Raw genomic sequence first — 26,513 nt, forward strand, 5'->3', positions numbered from 1 at the left:
AGTAAAGGTCTCCCGGCAGTATAGTAAGAGTTTAACTTCAAACGATTAAGGTGCCACTAGAAGCGCAGTAAAGGTCTCCCGGCAGTATAGTGAGAGTTTAACTTCAAACGATTAAGGTGGCACTAGAAGCGCAGTAAAGGTCTCCCGCCAGTACAGTAAGAGTTCAAATTCAAACCATTAAGCTGCTATTGGAAGCGCAGTAAAGGTATCTCGCCATATTAGTAAGAGTATAACTTTAAAACATTAAGCTGCTATTGGAAGCGCAGTAAAGGTCTCCCGGCAGTATAGTAAGAGTTCAAATTCAAACCATTAAGCTGCTATTGGAAGCGCAGTAAAGGTCTCCCGGCATTATAGTAAGAGTTCAAATTCAAACCATTAAGCTGTTATTGGAAGCGCAGTAAAGGTCTCCCGGCAGTATAGAAAAGTTCAAATTCAAACCATTAAGCTGCTATTGGAAGCGCAGTAAAGGTATCTCGCCATATTAGTAAGAGTATAACTTTAAACATTTGTGGTATTTGCAGTAGCATATAAATATATTTAAAATTGTTTATATACAAGCCATTATTAAACTCTAATATCATATAAATCGTTTTATATTGCTACAGTAATGGTTTAAAATTAAACCAAATAAATAAATGTTAAATTCTCTGGAAATATAAATGGTTTAGAACTAAACCAATTAAATTTAGAATGGTTTTTATGAAATCCTTCGATGGATTGGATTTTGGACAAAATGTTTATACACATTAATGGTTTAAATTTAAACCCTTAATTTTTAGAGTGTATATAGGAGCAACAAACACAAGGAGAACGTGTAGCTAGCCTTTTAACACGCTAACGAAGGGTTGTATACGAATTTCATTGGACGGGGGTCACGAGCCTTTACGCTGAACGTTTTACGGGCGGGGGGAAGACAATTTCCGAATTTTCCCCTTCCGACGGCAACAGGCGCTAAAGCGTCTAGCCAATGAAAAATGTACACAAGAAAATCCACGACTTTTGACGGGTTGCGTTCTCCTTGTGTGGGGTGTTGTGTTTGTTGCTCCTAGCTTTTATCAACGATTTCGGAAAGCCTCGTTAAATACAAAACAATTCGAGTATAACCAGTAAGTAATCGAGAGAGTACGCAAGACGTTTTATAAGCTACTGAAGAACAGGTAATTTATTATTAGTATTTTCGTCAACATTTTTTCCACACTTTAGGTATTTACCATTATCGAAGACGATCCTAAGACAAGTGCCAGACCAAAAGATCGGAAATTAGGTAAAAATCTATTTTTGGTCTGGCGTATTTTAAATGGGCTTCAGTTTCACCCACACCACTTTCAAAAGGTTCAAGCATTAAATGGAGCGGGCTATCCTTGACGAATTGATTTTTGTCAGTAGTTGTTGAACAGAGTAGATAATTCCCAGAGTATTCTGTTGACATCCGAAGAGTCAAATTTCTCAAGAGACGGAGTTCTTAATACGCTTGACATCTACGACTGGTTTTAGGGCTCATAAAGAGAAATTAAGTCATAACGTCTGGTTTGCCTTTGTCAGTAACCCTTTAATGGGACCTTTTATAAACACCTAGGCTAAATGGTTAAGCTTACTTACGTTTTCTTCAGGAAAATAACCCGAGTTACTTGGAGACGTGCCGGTATTGTACGAGACGACGAATGCGGATTTAACATATAAAAAACCAGCTCTATTCAATCGAGATAAATGAGCCCAACTGGATGCGACGTTCCACTTGAGGTGGATAGGACGTGGTGGACCAGTTGCTTTGGCCAGCCCGATCATTCGATTTAAACGCTGCCATAAATGTATCCACGCATGGCACCGTACCCAAAATAACCAATAACACGTTGATTACGTAATAATTTACCTTTTATTATACGTCCTAGTGTCTATAGAAGAATGTTTAAAAAAATGGTCATTATTTAAAGGAAAAGTCCAGGTTGGGTAAAGCTTGGATCTATTTGAAAGATCATGTTTAAATAAACTCAAAAATATCAGTCGTAAAATTGTATCTTTTTTTAATGACGAGAAATTAATTTTTAAACGAGCGAAATTTACCGCCAAGCGATCTGCCATTTTTTGTTTCGCGGTGACGTTTTAGGACTTTAATCACGCGCTGTTCGCGCTATAATAGGCTTTAACAGCGCTCTGTTCCCCGCGCGCGCTTGCTCCGCGTGCGGTCTGCGGAGTGAAGGCGAAAGAAAATGGCAGCTCGCTTGGCGGTAAATTTCGCTCGTTTAAAAATTAATTTCTCGTCATTAAAAAAAGATACAATTTTACGACTGATATTTTTGAGTATATTTAAACATGATCTTTCAAATAGACCCAAGTTTCACCCAACCTGGACTTTTCCTTTAAGCTTTTTTCGTGTGTATGCCTAAAGAACTACGAAATTCAATCTTTTGGCTAAGGTCAAAGTGTATTATCTTGTATATAACGGATAAATCTAATTATTAATTTAATTCAATTAATTAAAGTTGTTTTGCCGACCGTAATCATTGAAAACCACAGTCTGGGTAAAATGAGATAGTATACCAAATGTGGTTGACCTATGTTGAAAACTGTAGAGTCCTATAGCGGACAAACATCCTTACGCTTGCCAAACTTGTTTTAATGTATCGCCTTCGTCACGAGATACGTAGGAGTTCAGTTCAGTTTTGGAGGTTAGATCTTTAGAAAAAGGGCAACTCGTCAAATTTTAATTAATGTCTTGTTCAACTTGTTAAAATGTTCCACGCGCTCTTTAATATTTGAGCGTAAAGGCTCGTGCATTTTTTTTCGCGGAGCATTCACGAAATCACTCAAGCCCATTTACGCTAAAATATCAAGACGCGCGTGGAACCTTTTAACCAGTTGAATAAGACATAAATAGAGTATGCTAGCTTATTTAACAGATGTACCTAATTATTCATTAAATTCAATTAATTAAAGGTGTTTTGCCGACCGTAACCGTCGAAAGTATAGCAAATGTGGTTGACCTTTAAAAACTGTAGATCCCTATAGCGGGCAAACATGTTTTTATATACAAACAAAGAAGCCTTCATCTTTATATATATGATAGTTTCCACTATTCCGGATCATATCGGTTTCTTTGAAGCTTAAGTCGAGAATCGCACCGCTAGAATCGCTAGGGGAAAATAAACTTTAAACCCAACGATTTCTGTCATTTTAAACAAATTGTTTGCGTCCTAAGATTTTCGAATTTACTTTTAACAAGTTGGCCAAGGCCGTAATATTAGTTCCACATCGATGAGGTGTAATTAATTTTTCTCTAAACCTTGGCGTCAGACGTAAGCTTCTTTATCTGTATTCTTAGTTTGAGCTCCGTATCTCAAATCCAATAGGAACTACGAAGCAAATTCGCTTACGCTCACTAAACCTTGGCGCGGGTTAAAAGTGTTAAGCATAGCTTTAGACATCAGTAGGGCTCGGCGTTCGGAAGATAAATTTTCCGTTCATTTCTTTTAAATCCATATCCGAAAATTATCCGAATAAAAGCTTATTTGTTGCATATTAATTCGTATAATAGTCGTGAATAATATCCATAAGTAAACAGTTAATCGATTTTTTTATGATTAATTGAAATTTTGGCGGTTAATTTATCTGTTTCCCCGAGCTCTAGACTTCAGCTTCCTTATCTGTATTCTAAGTTTGGGTCCCGTATCTCAAATCCAATAGAAACTAAATTATTAATAACGCTTTCTCCGGGAGATTTTTGGGAATTTTCGTACTCTGCGTAAATCAACGCTCATTATCAGATAAAGGGGGCTGTTGCGCCCCCTGTTTACCTGACAGAGCTGAAACGTACACACAGTGCAGAGGTATAGCAGGGATATAGATTAAAAAATAGAGTAAATTTTAAAGTCAATCGGATCCAAAATTATAAGACTGCGTATTTTTTAAAAAAGTGTTTAAGGGGGGTCGGATGAAAAGGGCTGACAAATCGCCGCTAACTACTTTTAAAATGCGAAACTTGATTTGGCGGGTAGAGGAAACCCTATTTAGTATATCTGAAAAAATGTCATTTATATGTTTACTGGATAAAAAGATATGGAAGATGTTGCAAATGTGGACGACCCCGCCAACAACAACAACGACGACGACGACGGCACTTCACAACATTTTAATGAAAACAAAAGTCCCATTCGATATATATATCGATGAGGAACTAAAATCGATTGACTCTGAGCAGATTAAAAAGGCAGCCGGACACCTTCTCAGTTATCCACTCCATAGCTCTGCAAATTATTTCAATAATACTTGTTTTTGATGCTTATAAAAGAGAAATCCTCGAGAAGGCAGATGTTTTAGAATTAAAGATTTTCAGTTGATCATTTTCTTCTGAAGTGGGTTAAGATAAAATTATTATAAGGAATTCTAAACATTACTTTTTTAGCTTAACCTTAGGCTTCGTTATAGGTTGTTATTTGCATGTATTTGGTAGCTACCGGAAGTAAACAATAATTGATAATTAAAAATAATAATCAGAAAGGCTAGCGTTTTATGTTACAATGTATTCGAAATCTTGATTAGGGAACAATTGTTGTTAAAATATGGTTTTTAGTTTTAATAATTTTTGTAATCGTGCGCATCATTATACACTAACACCAGACCACAGTGTTCCAGAGACCCCAAATTTTGGAATTAATTCCACAAAAAGTTAATAAGTAAACAATTTTACACACTGTACGCTATACTATATAGGGACTGCAGGATTGAGAACCCTAGTGGCGGAACTAGTTGCAGTAAATGAAAATCGAAAAACCAAAGGATATTTCACCATCAGATTAGTCATTTTGGAACATTTCAGTGTCTAAGGTAAATTCACGCTCTCTGCACAAACGAAATTAAAATGAAAAAGCTCGATTTATCTGGTTTTTTTTTAATTCACAAGAACACTGCCCCTTATTTAAATTCCATTCATAAACATTTCTTGATAAACGCGAAAGTTCATTTTAAAATTTAAAATTAAGGAAATTTAGCCCAAAACCGCACTAATTTCGCTAGGGAAGGTAAAAGAAAACTAAATGCTTAAATAATTAAATGGCAGAATTTTTATATTAAAAATCATTCTTATAGAACATACTGTTACAATTATCTTATATAATTTAATATGGATATATTTTCGTAGGGTACTTCATCCATGGGCCAAATAATGATAAATGATTTATCATTATTTGGCCCATGCTTCATCGTCTTTAAGGGCATTACTCGAGTCAAAAAATAGATGATATTTTATAAAAAATATAATTTTTTTTTAATGTTAATCCATTGATGATTCGTTTTTACATTGCAACTTAAAAATATCTGTTATTAAAATTTTTATTTTTTCTCAGTACCTCTATCTTGGAATGAATCTGACTAAATGAGGCGTGTCCGTACTGTGATAGTTTATTCAATAATTTCTTGCTCATCTTCTTCCATACCTGTTGAAAGGAAATCCGAGCTGTCATATAATGAAAAAAATTCATTTTTTATTAATAGAGCTTTTGAAAAAAACTAGAAAAACTAAAACTGGAGGTTATTCTATAAATTTTAATTTTAATAACGTTTGGTTTCATTTTCATTTACTATTTATTGATAAATGAAGGTCGTATTTTACATTATAACGGATAATTATTTTTCTTTTCTACAAGCAAGCAATTTTTATTTCAGCGAATCTCGAAGAATTTTTATTTAAAAAAACAATACATTTATACATGTATTGTTAAGAAACAAGACATTTATATTAAATATACTATACCTTTTATATTTTATTTAAACCAGACATTTATATTTTATTTAAATCAGACATTTATATTATTTAAACCAGACATTTATATTATTTAAACCAGACATTTGTATTTTATTTAAACCAGACATTTGTATTCTATTTAAACCAGATATTGTTATTTTATTTAAACCAGACATTTTTATTTAATTTAAACATGACATTTGTATTTTATTGAAATCAGACATTTATATTTTATTTAAACCCGACATTTGTATTTTATTGAAACCACACATTTATATTTCATTTAAACCAGACATTTGTATTTTTTTTAAACCAGATATTTATATTTTATTTAAACAAAATTCCATTTTCTTAAACCAGACATTTGTATTTAATTTAAATCAGACATTTATATTTTAATTAAACCAGACATTTATATTTTATTTAAACAAGATATTTGCATGTTATTTAAACCAGACATTTATATTTTATATAAGTACGAAATATTTATTTTTTTTACAAGCCAGAAGCATTTTAATTTTATACAAGCAATACGTTTTTAAATTTTAACATAATAAAGGAAATTCGTGCGAATTTACAAAAAAGGCGCAATATAGAAAAATGTTTAGCTGGTATGACCTTTGATATGAAAGCCAGGGGTATGACATCTTTGAATCAAAACAAACTCGGGGGTACTTTACCAGTATGTTTTATTTTTTTAATTTAAATATCGTATGAATTGAACTTTATAATATCAGATTTGATCAGAAAATGAAAAGGTTATTAGCGTGGTTTCTAATTATTCATAGAACATCCGAATCCCCACCGGGAAAGTAAGTTACTTAAATATATAAGTCAAAACTGCTTTAACACTGCTACTTATTATTACTCCAAAATAGTTCCTCAGAAAACCGTGCAATAATGCTGAAGAGAAAAGTGACTACATGGAATCAAAAAATGCTGTTAGTTTTTTAATCTATCTTACGAATTGTGTATATAAATTTTTTTCTTTTGCTTAGGCTTTATTTTAGTTAAGATTGGGATGTTAGAGATTAGATTAGGTTAGGTTAGGATATATTAGATTAAGTTAGATTAGATAAGGTAACGATACGATAGATTAGGTAAGGCAATGTTAGGCTAGGATAAGATAGATTAGGTTAGGTTTGATAAAGCTGGGATAATATAACTTTGCGAATAAGGTTATAAGAATGTATTAGGTTATATAAGGATAGGATAAAAAGGGTAATGTTAGGTTAAGTTAAGCTAGTGTAAGATTGATTAATATATTTTAGGTTGTGTTAGGATATCATACCTTAGGAAAGGTAAGATAAGGTTAGGATAAGGTAGATTGCGAGATATTAGGTTTTGTTAGGATATGATACATTAGGTTGGATCATGTTAGTATAGGTTTTTTACTGTGTTAATGTGGGTTTGTGATGTTATCGTATTTTACCTTCTGCTGTTTTATTATTTCGGTTTTAAAAGCAATAGTCAAAACGTTTTTATGTTCATTTTCAAATGGTATTGTTTGATATCTAATAGAATCGGTTCTGCTCTTTCCCCTCTATATTTCGATAGAATAATTGTATTAAGAAATTATGGCCAAACGCCTATTGCTGTAAGCTGAAAAGGACAATTTTTAAGCTTGATGGCGTCAAATAAAGCAATTATAATTATTGCGTTTATAGATAAACCGGAATTTGAAAACGGTGATCGACTATATTTAGTAACGAATAAAAGTGCACATATTTTCAATCAAAATTAATAAAATTGCAGCGAAATTTCCCATGACGTAAATTATAATTACACTTGAAATGTCGTTAAAAGACAAAATCATGTCGTCCTTAATCGGTTTCTTCCAGAGACCAATATTCAAGATGCGTTCGTAAGTTGAGAAGAGCGGCTGAAACAGTTTATTTTCGAAAATCACTGAAGTCCTGAAACAATAGTTACGAAAAAAAAGTTAATAGAAAACAAACTTTCAGAAAGTGTGTTATAAAGCTTTATAGCCATTCTCATTCAATTCTCTTTCAATATAATATGAACTCTTAAGATTTTAATAAGGCTTCTGTATTACTATTATAAATTTCACAATAACATTGATTTATTTTAGGATGGGTGCAGCATAGGTGACGTGAGTTGTCGCGAGTGTGGGACTAATTTCTGAGGACTAAGACGGAATGTTACAAAATCAGGATAAAGATGGTAATCATAAGTGAGATCTGTACTAGTTTTTTGATGGAAAGTGAGTTGCACTGTTATAGTTTGCGAGCCAGATGGGTGAAAATACTGTTTTCATTAACAACTCGTCACACCAAAATGTGATGTTATTATCTGGTAGAGGGTTACTTCGGATGACCAAAAATCTCGGGTGTCGAGTTCTATCTGGAAGCTATTCAAGATGGCGGCGCACGGCTACATTAAAAAGGTATAACACCCATTGCGTTGTTCTATACATCATTCTAGTGGTAACATGGCAGCCTTACTTTAGTTTAGTGACAATTTTTGATAGCTTGCACCGTCTAGCGGGAAAAGTAAAAATATTGATGAGTTTGTTTTACCCTGTTCAATATCTAATTTATAACTACAATTAAATTATTTTACCCCTTCCTGAAGTAACCCTAGGCTTATCTGGTAGCTATCCAAGATAGTTTAAGAAGGTCATATCTAGGCCGCTTTTACCGGTTGCGTTATTCCACACATCATTCGATAGAAAACATGGCGGCCCTCATTAAATGGTAAGTGACAATTTTTCAAAGCTTGCTCCATCTAGCAGGAAAAGTAGAAAACCGGTTTTCCTTTGGTGGAGAACGATCTGTTGAAATTGAGTTTTTCACATAAAGCTGTATACGTTTGACGGGATCACGAATTTATTCCTCTAACTGCTAATGCTTTTTCACTTATGGTGACACCTAGGCGCGGGAAAATTTAAGGGATGAAATTCTTCTTTGTAATATCTATCGTAGTTAACCCGATTAAGCAGGACAACAGTACCCTGTCTTTAAGAAATACATCGACCAACTTTACCTAAATATTTAATTTTAAACCTATTATATAAACGGCAATAAACTAATTTTCATCAGATTCGGAATCAGCGTCACGGTCTGTGTCACGAATATATTGCTTGGTTTCGTATATGTTTGAACAATCTGGATTTTTGAAGGCTGCTGAGCATTTAAGATAATATATTGTGCACGTGCATTCATTTGGTCTACAAACACGAGGACATTGTCAAGCCATGAGGGAGAGAACCGTTTGGGGTGCTGGTGGCCAGTCATCCAAAATATCTCCAGCGTTCATTGAAAGCTATTTAAGGCTTCTTTTCCAAATCGCCTTTTGGTAAGTGGCTCTATTTGTGTGCTGCCATTTCAGAACACGGTGGGAGGTGTCCGGATTCAAAGTTTCCTCTCTTTGCTTTAATTATTTGATATCGCAGTGTGTTGACTTGTCTAACTTTGGTGTTGTTTGAGTACATCTGACACGGAAGGGCCTCGATTTAGGAAAAGGTTTCGTCCGAAAAAGTCCGCCAATTTTTTTTACGCGTACAACTAACAAATCTCAAAAATGTCAAAAGGTCAAAGGTCATTGATACAAATTCTTATTACCACCCCATAAAACTGCAAAACACTGCCGTTTTCAGTCATGTTATATAAAAATTAAACTAAACAAAAATATATTGAGATGAACCTCTTTTTTAAGATTAATCTGAAATTTAAATCAATTAAATTGATAAAGAATTTAGCTTATTTTTAATTTTTAATTGTGACCCCACCTCAACATTTGTACCTTTGTTGTGCGATAAAACATAAGAAATTTCTAGTTTAGAGTAATCTACATTTCACAGAGCCTTATCAGACTTATTTCTATGATAGAAATTTGTTTCTGTTTTTATATCAACAATTGAACAATGAATTATATACTACATATTTTCATTAGAATTGTGCGGGTTTTCAGTTACATCATATCTGAAAAAGACAAGATTGGTTCGATTTTTAATACTGGGGGCTGCACGACCCTTCAAACAGGCCTGTGCTTCCCTGAAACTTTCGCCTCTTATGTGGTTGAACGTATCCGGTATACTCGCATGGGCAAAATATTGAAAGAGTGAGCGGTGAAATTTGACAATTAAACGGCAGGAGTAACTTTGACTCTTTAAGCGAATCATAGCTACTCCTGGCACCGCCGTTACCATTATAATACTCTTCGATCTTCTCAGGCACGAAAATGGCGAGAGTAATATGACCAAACTCTCTTAAGAGATCCATAGTTATTCCCGCCGTTACCATTCGAATATTCGTCGCTGGTTCTTTTCTCACTGCGTTTTCCCCAGTACACGCGAACGTTGCAGTGTAGCGCAGGCTGGTTCAAGGGGCCACGTAGGACTCGGTATGTCGAAAACAATTATAAAAAATGTCTCGTCGAACGTTGTTACAAGATCCGTTGCAATTACAACACTGCAGAGTACAGGGTAGAAAATGTCTGCGACAAGAGCAGCGATTTGAGTCCCTCCTTGATTTGCACCCACATTTTTCAAACTTACGGCACGTCTGCCATACATCTGGAAGTTCAGACCTATTGGAGTTAAACGATCTTCTCTATTTCTCCACTCCCATCTGGACCAAGGTGCTTTTTCTCCAATTGAATCCGTACGGCTCCAAATCTGTCCCAACTGATACGCTGCACGCAAAATGTGCTGGTAGAGCGAGGCTGATGTAGGAGGTTTTAAGTGAATAACCTAGTTTTTGGTACAAAACATTATTTTTCTGGCTTCGTTAACTTTCTTTAATAAACCTTTTGAGTCATATAACTTGACAACAAACTCATCTAGAGTTTCTACTGGTTCGAGAGGCAGCGGGCTAGAAAGGTTCAAGAACGCAAGTGCCGCTTTCTCTTTTGCAATCCATACTTTCCAAGCTGCCTTTTTGCCCTTTGATGAAAAAAAGATACACTGTGGCATCCAGTGAAGCTGTGGAATCCAAGTAACGCTTGAGATTTCGTTTCTCCGAGTGAAACTGGAAGTAATTATGCATTGAAGAATTAAGTGTATGGTAAACAAACAAACCTTTTACGGAAGTAACCTGCAATCATATGCGCAGCAATATAACGTCGCTTTTGCTCCAACTCCGAATGAGAGCCACAGCTGCTCCAACACAAGAGCTTGAAGTTTATAAAAAAGCAATAGCAAGCACAAGTACATCAGTATCTACCGTACCAATAACGACACGTCGAGCTCAATGGTGTGCCAAATCAGTAGCATGTAGAATAATCCGACCATTAGCTTCGTCCATTTCCTCACAAGAGCACCCATTTAGAGAAGTTTTAGTTCCTTCCGATAAGTAGATGTTCGGTCCAATGTTTGTGACAACGCTTAAGTCATCTATGCCATTTACGGTTAACTCTCCTAAGAAACGGAATAACGCGTTCTTGTTCTTTTTCAATCTTCCCAGTTTACTGGTAGTTTTCTCCTTGAAAGAACTTGCCATCGAGTACCATCCCCTCGACGTTCGTGTACGGCGTTCTTAATACTAGAAGTAGAATATTATCTTTTTTCATTAAGGTCAGAGGTGTTTTTCTGAAGAAACGGTTGAAATTGTAATTCGAAGTACTGCTGAAAAATCTTTGATGAGTGGGGACTTTAAAAGTGTGGCAGTGTTGCCCTTCATATACAACAGCATCGAAAGATAGGGGTACAGTTGAGCTATCGTTCAAAACTTAAAAATTAAAGTACATTTTAATATACAACCAACAAAATAGTGCTCCCACCCGGCACCCATACTTTCTAAAATATGCGTTAGATCTGACTGTTGTCCAGTTCGTAATGAACCGATCTGTGACAGAGATTTTCTTCCAATAAAATGTCTTGAGAACCAATAAACGTCCAATTGTAGGCACCTCATTGCATTTTTATGTGCCAGGTTTTGAGATCTAGCTTCAAAAGCAAATATTTTTGTGGAAATTTTCGGAATAGCATCATAATAGTGCTTTGTTTTCTCCACTAATCTCTCTCGGACGAACGATTAAAACATTTTTAATCCATGCTTAACTGCACTGTAGAGATGCTCTATGACATCTTTATCAATAATTTCTCGACAGTCGAGGACAATTAAATCGGTACGTGACGAAATAAAGAAACGCTTTAAACAATACTAAAAACCAACATTTTTTGTTTTTGTGAATCTCTAGAACTGTAACATTTGTGCACTTTACGTTAGCGATATTTTTTGAACTCTTGATGAGAGGTATTGGTCGTAGAAAAAGAAAGACACCTTATTTGTTAGATTTGGGTAGATCTGGTTAAACGTATACGCTATTAAGAAATGACGTCCATTTTCCAAAATGGTCGACTTCAACGGTACCAACTATTTCGGTACTGAAATTAAATATTTTATAAGTCTGATAAGGCACTGTAAAATGTAGATTGCTCTAAAGAAGAAATTTCTTATGTTTTATCGCTAAAAGTGTTGGGGAGGGGTTACACTTAAAATTAAATAATAAGCTAATGACTTTATCAATTTAATTTATTTAAATTGCAGATTGGTCTTAAGAAAGAGGTTCATCTCAATATATTTTTGTTTAGATTTTTTATATTACATGACTGAAAGCGTTAGTTTTTTTCATTTTATGGGTTGGTAGTAAGATCTTTTATCAATAACCTTTGACCTTTTGATATTTTTGAGATTTGGTGAAATGCATTCGATAGACACTTACCTAAGAATAAGAACTACACCTCATTTGTTAATTTCAATGAAGTACTTCTCTAAATATATGGACATTTTACAAGATGGCGGCACAGTAAAAAATGGAGGTGCTACGGCTCAAATCACTTCTGTTGGTCTAATGTAACTCCATGCAAAGCGATTTGCTTTTAACCAGAAATGAAGAATACTACCGCATTTTTTGTTTACTGCTCCTACTGCCAAGAAAGTGCGTCGTGAACTACGGATACTGCAATTATCAATTTCCTTTTAAAATAGCCGCCATCTTGGGAATCTACCAGATAGAACGCGACACCTGATGTTTCCAGTCATCTCAAATAAACCTCTCCCATTAAAAAACCTCGGTTTTTTGGTGTGGTCGCGCCAACCGTATGAAGACTTTGGCGAAAATTGCAATTTAATTTCGCGCCCACCTAACCGTTTTCAAGCGTAGCGTCACTTTTTGAAGTGTTAGTTCTAAAATGGATATTTATTTTATTTTATCGAAGCAGTTGGAAGGGGTAGTTGGGATCTATGAAGGCACAGATATTGGAAATGTTTATAGAATTAGAGTTATTTTTGGTATAAAATAATTTCCATCAATTTTTCCTCACCTTTCATATATTTTAAAAGCCTTTCCTTAAAATTGAGCCTTGAAACTGTAACAGTAAACTGATAAAATTTTAAATTGTAAAGGAGTACGCGTGTTTAGTTCAGAATTATGTATATTCTAATGGAAATATTTAAAATGAATTTTAAAATCGGCCCCCATGGATATAAAATAGGGCTGTGGGATAAAAAATTCAAAGAAAAAGACATACTAAATGCTGAGTTATTCTGCTTGATATGCGGGAAATTTTTCCTTTTTCCAGAATTTTTCAACCTTTCAAAACTCTGAAAGGGAATAATGCAATTTAAAAGGGAAAACGGGAAAAGCGATGGAAATTTAATAAAGGGTCATTATAAAAGTGATGAAAGTCACGATCTAAATATCCAAAACAACTTTTGAGGATATGTTTTTGCAAAATTATTAAAATGTAAGTAATTTTGTGTTAAATAAAACCTTAAATTTGGATTCATTTTCAGAATTAATCTTAATATCTATATAAATTAGTATTAAGAGCGAGGGACAAAAAATGGGAATTACTAGGTCTAAAACTCGAAAAGCGGGATTTTTCATTTAATGAAATTATCACAAGAGGAAAATTTTTGATATCAAATGTGGGAGCCCTGTATAGACGTCTGCTATGCTGTCGTAATTGGATTCTGCAGTTTTGTGTTTCAAACTACTACTCGCAAAATATTATAACCTTAATTAATATGCTGTTTTATATGTTAAATAGAAAATTTGTATAAATACATAAGAAATTAAACGGTTAAAGGAGTTTGCAACTTTCTATGTAAGCTAATTCTCTTAATGAATTTATAAAACAGACATGTACTTAATTATATCTATCCACGTCTTATTATTTTAAACTTCTGGTTTCAAGTAGAACTACACATCAGTATTGAAATTTGGCTTGCATCATGAAAATCTGAAGATCCTCACAAGTCAAGTACTCGCTGGTAGTAAAAAAGAGTGACAATAGAGTTACATTAAAATGACCACATTTCTTTCTAGAAAGGCCTGATGAAATGTGTGCAGTCACACTGCAGTAGCCTGTTTGAATTGTTAAAGGGACTTTCAAGAAAGACCTAGTCGAATTGAAACAAGTCATTCGGTCGTAACTTTGGGTTCACAATGTACGGCAACTGAATTACGTATTTTAAATTGATCAGAGGGTCTCTTGAAAGTCTCTTTAATAAAAGAAAATTCTGACTTATCTTTTCTAAGCTAAAGGACAAAACACATGGCTCTCCTTGCACTTGCATGCTCTCTCTATAGGTAGAAAATACCATCTGTTGATTGTAACATAGCCGCCTAGATTTAACTGTAGGCGGCTATGATTGTGAAAATAGAGGCTATAACTGCACCTATTCTGTTAACTTTAATAACTTTCTTCATTAAATTGATTGCAAATCTATTTTATTGATGACTTTTTTACTAGTTTATATTCTATAAAGAGTTTCAACAATTAAAATGCTGTAATTTTACACGTAATCCTTTACAATTTAAAATTTTCTCAGTTTACTGTTACAGTTTCAAAGCTCAAATTTAAGGAAAGGGTTTTAAAATATATTAAAGGTGAGGAAAAATTGATGGAAATTATTTTAGAAATATATTTTGATTTTTAAAATAATCCCAAAAAATAATTCTTTAATTCTAAAACATTTCCAATATCTGTGCCTTCATAGATCCCAACTACCCCTTAAATCAACCTTCCAACTGCTTTGATAAAAGCATTTTTTATTTAATAGCTGTTAGGGATGCAACGGATAACCGGAACCGGAACCGGAACCGAGAAGAACCGAGTAAATTCTAGGAACCGGAACCGATAATATAAAAACATGATAACCGTATCCGGAACCAGAACCGATATTTGTAAAAAAATTATAACCGGAACCGGAACCGAGTTTTTCATTGTTTTAAACGGTTTTTAACAGTTCTATAACTTTATTTACCAACATTTAGCGCTTGTTGAAATTTAGTAGTTTAACTTCCTAATTTACTATTAGTTTTTCATAGAAGCTCATCTTTATCCTATCTTCGATAACTCTATGTGGGTGGCTATGTAACTGTCAACTGTCACACTCTTATGTATTCTCAATTGAAAATGGGCTCGTCCTCCAAATGTTTGCTTTAAAAAAAGCATAATCCGGAAATCCGCAATAGTTTTAGTTTTATTTTCTTCAGTTGGTAAACTCGACACAATTTCACAAATGTAGCAAAGGCCGCGAAACTGTTTTTGTGGTCCCTTATAATCATTAAGGCTGAGTCGCGATTATCGTTATCTAGAGTTAGGGCTAACATGTATCACCTTCTACATTTAGATTTAATACGTACTTGCATGTTATATATATAAAACGCTTAAAAATGGCTTTAAGCCCCAAGTGAAACGATTAAGATAAATCACTCGAGTTCAGACTCCCAAGTCCGAAGACAAATATTTTTGTGGCCTTTGCTACATTTGTAAAATTGTGTCGAGTTTTCCGACTGAAGAAAATAAAACTAAAACTATCGCGGATTTCCGGATTATGCTTTTTTTAAAGCAAACATTTGGAGGACGAGCCCATTTTCAATTGAGAATACATAAGGGTGTGTCAGTTGACAGTTACGTAGAAACCCACATAGAGTTATCTGAGATAGGATAAAGATGAGCTTCTATGAAAAACTAATAGTAAATTAGGAAGTTTAATTACTAAATTTCAACATGCGCTAAATGTTGGTAAATAAAGTTATAGAACTGTTAAAATACCGTTTAAAACAATGAATGACTCGGTTCTGGTTCCGGTTTGGGTTATAATTTTTTTACAAATATCGGTTCCGGTTCCGGATACGGTTATCAAATTATTACATTATCGGTTCCGGTTTCAGTTCCGGTTCCTAGAATATAATCGGTTCTTCTCGGTTCCGGTTCCGGATACGGTTATCAAATTATTACATCATCGGTTCCGGTTTCAGTTCCGGTTCCTAGAATATAATCGGTTCTTCTCGGTTCCGGTTATCCGTTGCATCCCTATTAACTACTATTAAACTGCAATTAAATTAATAACGATAATGATATTTTTACTTAAAAATACTTAATTACGTATAAATAATGAGATTTCAAAAAAGTTCCCATAAGAAATGGTTTATTATTTCTTGAGTAAAGTGCGAAAATCAACGTTAACTCGAAGACGGACAAAATTTGATTTTTGCATTTTTCCGGGAAACTGGCTACGAGCTGATCAGTTGGCCTTCCATGTCAAAATTGGTACACTTACTCATAACAGTACGAAGCTTCTTATCTACAGTCGACTAACTTTCGTTAAATGACGGGATTCTAATACGTTTCTCGCTGATGTTGACAGTAGCAACAAATCCGTATGGCTATCTCTGTACTGAACACTAACGCTGATACATTAATATTAATTATTGTACTGGCAGACAATAATTGTTGACAGTAAGAGGAATGCCGCTAGGCATCCACAATACTGAATCTTGGAAATGAAAATCGCTTAAAATAAATAGCGTGTTCCATTTGATTGCTCGAGATTCGCTCCAAATCTCTCTGACGTGATAGATTGCGCCCCGATCGACTACAGTAAAACTGCAAATGGAACATTCCATAAACATATTTCCGCGTTTTTTTTTGGTTATCGTCTGCTAGTAATTGGAATTTTTTGCGTCTATTTTTTTTGGTGGATTTTTTCCCAAATTTATTTTTATTAAACCCCTATGGCGTGTTCGGCTAATGAAGAAAGAACGTTTTTTTTCAAAGCTTGCTCTTAGATGAAAACAACAAACCAGTGATGCTACAAGGTGGAATGATCATGTGTAATGTTATTGAAAATGGTAATCTTTCAGACTGAAAAGGGCGTTTTTTTATTTAAGATGCTAATGTTATTCCTCTTTTAAACTCATAGGATTTAAAACATACTACCATTTCATGAAAGTATATTAATTGAAAGTGGACTAATTATGAATGAAGCTCAAAATGTGGTTAAAACCCAATGTTCAGTTAATGATAAAGTTGCCGAAGAAGAAGATGGAAAATGAACCCCCGAAGAAAGCACGTTCATGCTAGATAAGTATGGCGAATATATTTCTGTCGTTGGACCACGTAAAACCTTCCCCACTAAAAAAGCAATGTGGAAAAAATTTCTGAAGATCTATTAACAAACCATGCTAATAAAGATTACATTCAATGCCAAACCCGCTTTAAGACTATCTTGAGAAGAAAAAAGGAGGCCGAAAAAAACAACAAGACTTCAGGCTCTGCAAGGAACGATGTAGAATACAGAGAAGAACTTGCAAAGATAGCGGATAAAGATGATAGTCTAGAGCCAGAGGTGCAACAAGGAATTGGCAATGTTATTATCTCAACAAAAAGCCATTCTGAATCATCAGCTAAGAAGCGTCGTAACAAACCAAAGCAATAGAGTATTAATGAAACCTTACTTTGCAGTCATAATTTAAAAGAAGAGGCTAAGAACAAGACACATGAAGATAAAATGGCCCTCATTCGTGATATCCTTACCCCACAATCTTCAAATATGTGATTGAAGATATTATATGCGTTAAAAAAATAAGCTACAAAGTGATATTTAGTGTTTAAAACATTCAGTAACCTTAAAGGTGGTTTTCACTCTAATAGAAACATGGTGATACTGATAATATTTTATTATATATTATAAGTCTTAGTCTACTCAAGTCTACTCAGTGAAATAGTGAATACTAGCTATAACCTTAAAGGCATTAAAGTATTAAACCTAAGAGTTCAAAATAAAAATCTTTAGTTTGAAATGTAATATTTTTATATATTTAAATGCATTTATTACAAAATTCTTTTCTTGGAAGTTAATAAAGAAAAAATCCAAGCCTGTAGTGTACTCATTAGCAAACATTGCGTAAATGCGATTTATCTCGTTTTCTCCTAGCCGCTTTATTTCATCTATTCTAATTCGTGGATAGTGTGGTTACCCTTCTCTCTCCTCTTCATCAGTAGAGCTATTATCATTAAAGTTATCATCATCTCTCCAGAGATCCCGATTACGAATACAAATGTTATGAAGAACGCAACAGGCTAAGATGAATTTCGCTATAGTATCCACTCTGTTAAAATCAGTTCGAACCAACTGACGAAAGCGCTGTTTCAATATTCCAAAACAGTTCTTAATTAAAACTCTAGTTCCAGATAGACGTTCATTGAAACGCAATTGATTTTCAGATAAAGTTCCGTAATTTAGAAATGAAGTTAACAACCACTCCCTAATTAAATAAGCTCCATCTCCTAGTATATGATAGTCATCGCCGCAAATAGCAGAAAGTTCCTTGCTAATGAATGACAAACGAAAGACTCGAGAGTCATGAATCTTGCTAGAAATCCCCGTGTAAACATCCAAAAATTTCCTTTCATAATCACAAATTCCCTGTAGTGTTATTGCTTGTGTGTCATGACGGTTAACGTAGGTAGACTTAATTTTATGTGCTGGGGTTCGTATATTAATATATGACCCATCCACACATCCAATAACACCTGGAAATCCACTAACCTGCATCCAAACATTTTAATAACTAACTACCTTATAATAACAATCAAGTATAAAGAGAAAAAATAATATTACTGCTCTAAAATTTTCTTCCATTTCTTGCTTATCTTCATCAGTGACAGGAAATTAAATAACTGAAGGGGCTAGATCGACTAAAAAATTAACTACTTGCTGCATTTGCCTATGGAACGATGATTCACAGACTCCAAAACGACCAGCTACATCTCTTATAGCACTTTTGTTACCCGCATACCTAGAAATATATTTCAATATATTTTTTTTTCAATTATTATAGTGAGATATATTTACCAAAGAAAGGACAGAATATGAACTTCTGCTGAAACTCGCTCTCGACCACGGACTTCTTTAGGATATAAATTTGAATTTTGAAACCTGGTTATTAGCTCATAACATGTGTCACGTTCAAATCTAAAATTCCTTCGGAACTATAAAGTTCATAAGTATGAATCAGGCACGACCATAGATATATGAAATATGCTATTACATATATCCATGGGGGCGACTACATGTTAAATATGAATTCAAATTATTTACGATTAAAAAAATTATTATTTCTACGTTGGAGTAATTATAAACAACTTCTTCAACATAATTGTTAATTTTTGGGCGGTCATTTCTTATGTTATAATTCAAAACAGTGCTAAATTCATCTTATGAACTATCTGAAGATGATTCCTACAATAAAAAAGCAAGTTTCACAGCGTTTCGTCTTTCTAAGCCTTGGACTGTCATTTTGCAAATGGAACAGGCAAAAATTTGGTTCGATCTCGATCTCTTTCTGTTGATCTGTCGAAATCGGTTTTGGGCGATCTCGGAGAACCCGAGAGCAGCAAATGGAACACGTGAAACTTTATTGGAGCAGATCCGAGCCCCCAAATGGAACATAAAATGTTGATCAGAGCGATCTTAAAAATTTTAGTGACCCGACTATTCATTCTCCTGCGCTTGGCTGTATTAATTTTAGCCATAGAAAATCGCGCTGACCCCTTAAACAAGAATACCTACCGGTCATTCTTAATTAAACTGGGTAATTTATCAGGTGGAACTAAAAATAAACTTATAAATATCTTTAAAATAAATCGATCAATAGGCCGATTTACACCAAAGAAAAACCAGTGTTTTACTATTTTCTACAACTAAGAAATTAGGGCTGCCATGTTGCCTATCGAATGAGGTATATAACAACGCAATAGGTGTTATAGCTGCTGAGAAATGACCATTTTAATGTAGCGGTGCGCTGCTATTTTGAATTGGCCGCCATCTTGGATAGCCTACTAGAAATAACGCGACACCCGATATTTTTGGTCATCCCAAGTAACCTTCTAACAGAAAATAACATAACTTTTTGTGCACTGAGTTGGTAATGGAAAGCTTGGAATGCTTATCGCGGCAGATTTTCGTATCGATGTGGAAGACGGGTTTTTTTGACGTCACAATGTTAACTTAAAAAATCACAGCGCGCGCAGAGGGGATTTTTTCTCTCGTAAGGGGGGCCAAAGCCGACAGAGTGTTCTTACCATACGCGATACGGGAGAATATGCATTCCAAGTAAAGTTATGGATTCCTGTGGAACGTTCACCTGGCTCATAGACTATTAATTGTGTTTAAGCGATGTATTGGGAGTAGGGTCTTCGAGCGGGTCCCAGGGAGTATACAGTGAAGGCCTCGACCCGTCCCGCCCGTCCCGCCCGCGAGTACAGTGGTGGTGAACAGCCAAAGGTAGGGTGAACTAGCAAAGTTATGTTTAACGAAAGAGTGACGCAATACTTAGGTGTTGAACGTACAAAGGCAGGGGTGGTACAGGTGGTGCACGTACAAAGGCAGGGTGGTGCTGGGTGATGAACTGGCAACGCTAGATCACCACTGGTGGTGAATTGTAGAAGGCAGCCACCTTTCTGTGTATTAATGGTTGACGGTCAGCTCGTTACCCACCTCCGGAAAAAAAGGGCTATGATCCTGATTGACAGTCCCCGCTTTTTGTTGGGTGGGGAACTAGTATAGCTAAAACATCCCTGGTGGTGAACGTGTAACGCTATAGAGAGTGGTGCATAAGAAAACGTAAAGACTGTACCCCGATAAAATGAAAGCCTTATAGAAGGCAACAGTCTTTATCGCTATTAATGAGAGAAGGCTCCCACCTGCAGAAAGAAGAGTTTTAATCCTGATTGACGTTCCCCGCTTTTTCACCGCCTGTATGAAGCGCGTGCGTTTCTCCGATGCTATTGTACACGTTCTACCGTACGAAGACCGTGTAAACTACGAATTAAGAAATAAACAACATTTTATTATGCAACTTAGATTTAAATTTGAACCACTGATTTCCCCGGTATTATTAAAGATGCGAATGAGTGGTGGTGAATCTTTCAGCGGTGGTGCGAAATCCATGGGTTTTTCAGCTGTGGTGATGTAAATACAATGACGCAATAACTGAGAATATAAACTCGAGCGTTCAGTAGATAAGCATTCAAACACGAAAACTCAAGTCAAGAAGAATAACCCGACAAGAACTATGTAAGTATAATCCCTTTTTTATATTTTAGTCCTCTTTCTCGGAGGGTAATGTATTTACTTTTTAATTATAGGCATAAGAAATCAATAGTCATTGATTTTGAATTCTTTGACGGGTGGACCAAAGATGAGAAGCCGGAGAAAATAGTAAAAGAAGCGTCAGCCTGTTCGGCCGAAAATACATCCCGGGTCGCAACGTGGGTTTTCCTGCCGCCGTACCCCCCGAACCGATCTACCGTCCCGCACTCAACGCCAGAACACGTGGGTTGAGAAGAACATACACGGCCTTGGTTGGGACTATGGTTTCACCCCGTACAACAAATTGGAAGAATGCATGCTAATGACTACTCACGGCTATGACCGCGTATTTTGTAAAGGCGAGGAGAAATGTTTATTTTTATTAGAACTAATACACCGCGAAGTGATAGACTTAAATGGTGTAGGGTGTCCGAAGATTACTGAATTAGATGAAGACGGACCCATGTTTGCGTGTCTTACCCCTCACAAAACGAACTCTTTAAGTAGGAAATATTCATGCGCTCTCGAAAAGAGTACATTATATGCAGAGTGGCTATATCAAAATATGGACCATGTAAATATGCAATTAGTAGATGAATAAAAAGAAATTACTTATTTAGTTCAAGAGTTTTATTAAAATTGAAAAAAAAAAATTAAATTAAAAAAAACATTTTCATATTTAAATTCTAAGTGCATTTGGAAAATTTTCCAAGGTGGTCCTTGTGATGGACGCACCTAGATGTCGCATTACCGCAACATCTAGGGCGTCCAACATGTTCCGACGCTCTTCCGTCATCAGATGGCGTACATCCCTCCTCCGGAGGAAAAACGCCGTTATAGCTGTTTGGATGCTAGTTAAAGGAGGTTAAGTTAAGTTAATTATAAATATATATATATAAGCATTATTAGAACAAATACGTACGCAAAGCCATCGCCGTTTAACTCTAAATACTCCTCCGGAGGAGGGATATAGAAGACATCTGCGTTTCGGGAAGGACTAATATATGAAAGTAATATATATTAAAGAAAAATGTATAAATATTTGTATATATTAATTATACATACACGGGGAACATGTTTATCGCGATAATATCCTCAAGTGTCTCAAGGAGCGCTGCGATACCACATTCAGCTCCTTGGACACTTGGGGACAAAAGCAGGGGCGTATTAACCATTAGGCAAAGTAGGCACGTGCCTAGGGCGCCATTTTTCAAGGGGCGCCAAAACTCTGATAAAGCCCCACGGTCCATGTACTTGGCTTGCCCCTACTCAAAATAACGCCGAAAAGGTTTGGGGAAACAAAATATATTTATTTATTTATTAAAAACTGTTACGCCCCTCCTTAGCTGACCAATCCCAAGGGGCGCCAAATTGTTCTGTGCCTAAAGGTGCCGAAAGGGTTAATCCGCCCCTGGACAAAAGCGATCTGATTAATGTCATGACCATAAATAGATATATTGATAATTAAAAAAAACAATATATATATATTGAAAATGTAAAAAAAATAATAATAATATATTTACACAAAGCCTTCTATATTTAAAATTGTGGCTGGCATTTCCTCCACTAGCTGACTTATGTAACCCTCAGGTGCGACTAATTGGTCTTCTTCTTCGGGTTCATCCGCATCTTCCTCAAACATTTCCCTAAAAACTTTATTTAATGTATAGTAATTTACAGAAAATAACCTAGCTTATAATAAATTTAAAAAAAATACTTACAAATCTTCGCCGTTTATGATAGGGAAAGTATCTATGGAATGGTTAGATTCAATGTCGTCGTCGCCGTCTTCATCCTCGGAAATTGAATCTAACCATTCCATAGTTAGAGGTATCTTTCCGGCCACCATTTTGGATATATGGAACGTTGTAAAAATAAAATCTGAGAATACACTTTCTGGTCATCGTGAACTCCCTTTTATACGCGTTTAGAGGTCATGAAGGGTTTTGCCTATAGTTGGAAAAAATAACGTGACCAAAATCTGCGTAGTGTAAATGATCCTAACGAGACCATGAAGATTCCTGGTTTTAATGACGTGGATAGGTATATTCTTACTAGATATGGTGAGGAAAACCCATCATGTGTTCACTAGTTTTCGATTAACAACGAGAGATGGACAGTGAAAAGTTTTCTTAATGCATTTTGGGATAATCCCTCGTAGAAACCACTCTCCCTAATCACCCCCCACTTTTTATCCTTTATGTCAATCATCGACACACGTGCGCTTTGGAGAAAATTTAAAAATGTTGCATTAACCTAACTGAACCCCATAACTGAGAGAGAGAGAGAGTCGACACATTAAATAGAACAATAAGTTTAATTTAAATATCAAGTCAATAACCGAAGTTTACAATAATTCGACATTTTTAAGTTTTGAATTTTGTAAGCAAATAATATCTATAATTGTTTGTACTTCAAAACAGAATTTGTGATTTTAATAAAATTTGCAATTTAATTTAATTTAATAATTTGCAATTATTGTAAATATTTTAAGTCAATAAAGAAATTAAGAACTGTTTTAAATAATATATCTTCTATTTTCTACAATAGTCACCTTATATTTTTCGAAATCTGATACACACATTGAAATTAATAAAGTAATAAATAAATAGGATATCAACGTTCAATCGCTTATGAAAATGTTATGTAAAGTTACTTAGAGGACATAGAACTGAACTTTGCAACTAAATTAATTTAAGCTTACAACATCCTTCCCGTAGAGTAAAACATATACGTTGACTCTGAACTTATATGTTTCACTCTACGGGAAGGATGTTGTAAGCTTAAATTAATAATGGTTAATGTGTAGTATTTTTCTACCTTTTAAAATTTTGTAGTATTTCTTTATCTATATTTGGGTATCGGAAATGTATTTTATCGTACTGAACGTAGAGTATAGAGGTTTTTTAGTATTTTCTGTATATATTTGCGTATCGGAGTTGTGTTTTGCCGTATTAAAAGTAGAAAAAGGAATTTTATAGTATTATTCTACCTATTTACATATCTGAAATGTATTTTATCAAATTTAAAATGGGATTTTAGTAGTATTTTTCTATCTATATTTTCACATTGGAAATGTATTTTACTGACAAGAGTCTTACCAATCATACATACACCATCTAATATGGAATTTATGATTAACAATTGGATGAATTCGTGTTTACAAAAGGTTCTTTTAAACGTAACTCAGTACATTAAGTATTTTTAAATATTTGAATATCAGAATTGTATTTTGTTGTATTAAAAGTAGAGTTTATATGTTTTACCTATATTTACGTATCGGAAAAGTATTTTAACATATTGAACGCCAAGTTAAGGGGATTTTGTAGTATTTTTCTACCTATATTTGCGTATTGAAATCTATTTTAACGTAGAGAAAGAGGGATTTTTTTTTTTTTTTTTTAGTATTTTACTATTTTGGAAGTCTATTTAAACGTATTGAACGTCAAGTATATATATATTTGTATATCGGAATGTAATTTAACGTATTCGTATACCCATTTGAAATGAGTAGCGTTACGTATATATAAATTTACCAGGTCCTCATACGGAATCACATGAACAATTACAATACTTGAGAAATATAAGTTTCTCATACCAAAACTTGATATATTTATTTTATCAAAATTCTTGTGATGTTGGCTAAAGAGCCACTTTGGTATATAGACACTTAATGATATTAAATGGAGTTCATAATTAATTTAATTATTTTTAACAAAACATTTGTGACGTAGTAGAGAGAAGGGTCTTTCAGACGACCTAAATTTAGCATTTCTGAACGTTTTATATTAATTATGTTTTGTTAGTTATAACCATATGGATTTCAATACATTTGAAGAAGCGAGTAAAATAGTGGAAGAGTATAATGTGACGTTTCTAGATGAGCTAGAAATAAGAAAGCATTTGGCAGAAATGGAAAAGCATATTGAAGAGTGGAGATTTAAGCTAGATGAAGCTTGTCAAAGAGAAATGGTACTGAGAAATGAAGTTAAAGATATAATTAAAATTTTTACTTAATTAAAAATACTGTTTTCAAGTGCAAACAAGTAACCATATGCTTACCAAATTCAAAATTTAAAAATGTCGAATTATTGTAAAATTCAGTTATTGATTCGATAGTAAAATTACTTATGTCACTCGAAATGTGCATGTCCACAGGTTAATTACTATTATATTTTTGTTATTATATGAATCACGTCGGTGGATTCTGAATTAAAACTAACGAACGACTGAAGAAGAGCCTCGGCTCGAAACGTCTTGTATAAAATAAGTTTTATCTTCTAATACCATGCCGTTTTCTCTGAATTAAACATAATTTCTACTAATATTCACCATGGTAAATAATAAGTTTAATATATATGGATTCTGTACACTTTATATTTCAAGAGCTAAGAAAATTTAGACAAAACAAAATGACAACTTTTTCCTATTTTGTTTATTTTTCTTATTATATAAATCACGTGGGTGGACTCTGCACACTTTATATTTCAAGACCTAAGAAAATTTAGACAAAACGATATGGATACCAACCCTAGGATATGTGAATTCCGAATTTAGATACAAAACAAAATGATCACCAGCCCTAGGTAGACACCGAAAAACATCGTCAAACCAAAATATTATAATACTTTTAGTGTAATTGACCGTATGTGAAGGGTCACCACGGAACGTAGGTGGTTGCTTAGAGACCTGGCTGAACATATTCTCGAGGGAAAATGTATTTGTAAAAGATATTATCAACATTGTTCACGAAAATATGATGTCAAATATTTATTAAAAAAAATAAATGAATTAAATCGCAACCTCTTTTTCTTATTCCATAGTTCATAAGCTTATATTTGTCCACTTAGTACCGATTTAGTTGCAAAGCTCAGTTTTCTGTCCTCTAAGTAACTTTACATAACATTTTCATAAGCGATTGAACGTTGATATCCTATTTATTTATTACTTTATTAATTTCAATGTGTGTATCAGATTTCGAAAAATATAAGGTGACTATTGTAGAAAATAGAAGATATATTATTTAAAACAGTTCTTAATTTCTTTATTGACTTAAAATATTTACAATAATTGCAAATTATTAAATTAAATTAAATTGCAAATTTTATTAAAATCACAAATTCTGTTTCGAAGTACAAACAATTATAGATATTATTTGCTTACAAAATTCAAAACTTAAAAATGTCGAATTATTGTAAACTTCGGTTATTGACTTGATATTTAAATTAAACTTATTGTTCTATTTAATGTGTCGACTCTCTCTCTCTCAGTTATGGGGTTCAGTTAGGTTAATGCAACATTTTTAAATTTTCTCCAAAGCGCACGTGTGTCGATGATTGACATAAAGGATAAAAAGTGGGGGGTGATTAGGGAGAGTGGTTTCTACGAGGGATTATCCCAAAATGCATTAAGAAAACTTTTCA

Source organism: Leiobunum rupestre, chromosome 1, assembly GCF_980474605.1.
Source record: "Leiobunum rupestre chromosome 1, qqLeiRupe1.1.hap1, whole genome shotgun sequence".
In the NCBI taxonomy this organism is placed as follows: Eukaryota; Metazoa; Arthropoda; class Arachnida; order Opiliones; family Sclerosomatidae; genus Leiobunum; species Leiobunum rupestre.